Source organism: Echinops telfairi, unplaced genomic scaffold (genome assembly GCF_000313985.2).
Source record: "Echinops telfairi isolate 266 unplaced genomic scaffold, ASM31398v2 ScPeMD7_7468;HRSCAF=8506_0, whole genome shotgun sequence".
Classification (NCBI taxonomy): domain Eukaryota; kingdom Metazoa; phylum Chordata; class Mammalia; order Afrosoricida; family Tenrecidae; genus Echinops; species Echinops telfairi.
In genome coordinates this window covers 6,675,134-6,678,061 of record NW_022111369.1, presented here as the reverse complement: position 1 = coordinate 6,678,061, position 2,928 = coordinate 6,675,134, and positions in this window count along the sequence as shown.

The following is a 2,928-nucleotide window of genomic DNA, read 5'->3' as shown; positions in this document are numbered from 1 at the left end:
AAAAATGTTTTTTAAAAAAAACACTATTTTTTTTAAAAAAGAAAGAGCTAAAGAATAAAAAACCTGACCAAAGAAAAAGCCAGCCTACAATAAAGAAAAAACTGGGGCATCATTCCTTGAGGTAGAAAGAGGGTTTTGTTGTCCAAAGCTCCCACAATGATTCCAGAGAATATGAGTCCTAAATTCGGAATGACATATGTGACAATATGTCACATATGACATATTTTGGGCAATAGCATATTGGACAGGGGATGATTCTCTAAAAGCTATAGAAAACTTCAACACCTCAACAGGAAAAAAATTTTACATAGGTGGAGAAGACATTGGGAAGGTGGTGAACACATGAAGAAATGCTCACAATCATTAGCTATCTTGATACATGTAAATTCAAACAATGCCGCATCACCTCACCCCAACATCAATAGCAAAGTGCAAGCAAGCAGTTTTATTTGTTTGGGGGAACAGAAACAACATATGATCCTTCTACTTTGCATTTATTCTAGAGAAATAAGAGCCACTACAGGAATATATGAGGGGCACCCCCCCCCAAAAAAAAAATAAAATGGAAAATTTTTTTCAAAGCTATGCATTTATTTATTTTTTTACTAAACAACCTTATCACCTGCAAAGTACTCTCTATTACACTTAATAAGTCATTAAATCGCTGTCCTTTCATGTCCACCTGCATTCTCAGAAACAAAAAGAAGTCGCACAGAGCGAGGTCAGGTGAGTCAGATATGTGCGGCAAGAGAGGCATGCTGTTTTTTGCCAAACACTGGTGCACTGAGATGGCTGCATGAGCAGATGTATTGTCATGGTGGCAAAACCAGTCCCGTCTGCCATAAATCAGGCCTTTTTTGGTCACACACTGTTCTGAAATCTTTTCAGAACCAGATTAACACTCTGACCTGGTGGACCAACTCCAAATGCACTATCACCCTCACATCAAAAAGCAAATGAGCATTATCTTAATCTTTGATTTCACTTGAGGAGCTTTTGGGGGGCAAGGTGATGATGGTGTCTTCCACTGGCTTGATTGGTCGTTTGGTTTCAGGGTTATAAGAATAGCACCATGTCCTGTCACCAGTGATGACCTTGGGGAAAAAAATTCTGGGTTGCTTCGGAGATGTTCCTTCAAAGAACGGCATGTTTCCATCTGTGTAGTATGGGTTGAGTAGGGAAACAAATCCAGAGACACTCATATGCATATAAGAAAGCATTTATATAACAGAGTAATTGCATATTAAGAAAACATCCTTTCCAGGTCAAGTCCATAAGTCTGCTATTAGCCCATATATGGATACTAGTCCATAAATTCCAGATCAAATACATATGTCCGTTATAACGCCTTACATCAACACTCGTCCATAGATTCCTCTTTAGACTCACACAGCCATGCAATGACGCCAAATGTAGGAAGACCATAGGCCAGTGGGTGGAAAGTCTTGTTGATCCAGTGGCGGTGGAAGAATCTTAGTGCTGACGTAGGTCACCATGTGGCTTTTCCAGCTCCAAGGCTCTGGCTGCCATGAGTATAGCTCCACGTGGCTTGTCAACAGAAACACAAAGCAGAGTGTCTGGCCTCCAGTGAGCTATTTATATCTCCAGAGCACCTTCAAATGAGGCCATCAAGCTGTGACCTGATTGACAGGCTAAACTCCACCCCTTCACTCTTACTAGTCTCAAGTTGACACTAGATTATGTAACTACCACACCATCCAATGCTCTTTTTGCTGCTCAGTGAGAACCAGAGGCACATGTTTCCCAGCAACCTTTCTCATTCCCAAATCAGTCAAATTTGGCTGAAACAAGCTCCAAGATACTGTATACATTCGTGTATAAGCTGGGGTTTTCAGCACATTTTTAAAATCATTTTATAGGGGGCTGGTACACCTCTTATCACAATCCATATATACATCCATTGTGTCAAACACATTTGTGCATGTGTTGCCATCATCATTCTCAAAACATTTGCTTTCTACTTGAGCTCTTGGTAACAGCTCCTCCTTTTTTCCCCTCCCTCCCCACCACCCTACCCCTCCTTCTCCAGGCACTGATCTCCATTGACAATATGTCCAAAGTATGTAAGATGAAGTCTTGCTATCCTTTCCTCTAAGGAGCACTCTGGCCTTACTTCTTCCATGACAGATTGGTGTGAGAGAAAAGGTCAGCCCCCCACAACGAATCACAGGTTCAGTAAGCACAATTGTATGGTTGAGATATATAAAGATTATAATAAAGTCATAGGGAATGAGAGAGATAGAGAGAGTAAAACAAAGAGTCAGACACATTTCATGATAGCATGCTCACCCCCTGGATGGCCATGATCTTACCAGCCAGGTCTGCACACAGCATGGGCTAAGGGCAGGAGAGTGAGGGAAGGTGAGAGGTTTACTGCTAACCAAGGCTTATATCTCTTTAGGAAGAGTGATTACAGGTAACCACACACTTCACAGGAAGGGGCTGTACAATAGGCAATACAAGCAATAGGAGGGGCCTATTCTGGGTTACATATACTGTAAAATAGAACAACATATAACAAAAATTCAAGAGGGTCCCCCAAATGACAAAATACATCTGAGATGTGGCCAAACAAAAAATTTAAATACAGAAAATATTGAAAACCAGATCAGGCCTAATGTCCATCACCAGGGGGATCAGTTGACAGGGTATTAACTCAGGTTCATCACTTTGATCTTCTATAGTCATCTCTCCAATGTACTTTGCTGGTAACCAGTTTCTTCCCATCCCTCCATTACGGCTAAAGGAAAATCACCGGAGGTTTATTTCTTCTGTAGATACCACAAATGTATCTTGGGCTCCCATGGTCATGCATAGCTTTCTGCAAGCCAAATTCTCACAACTTATGCTCTGATTCTAGAATTATATGTCAATAAAAATGTTTTTTAAAAAAAACACTATTTTTTT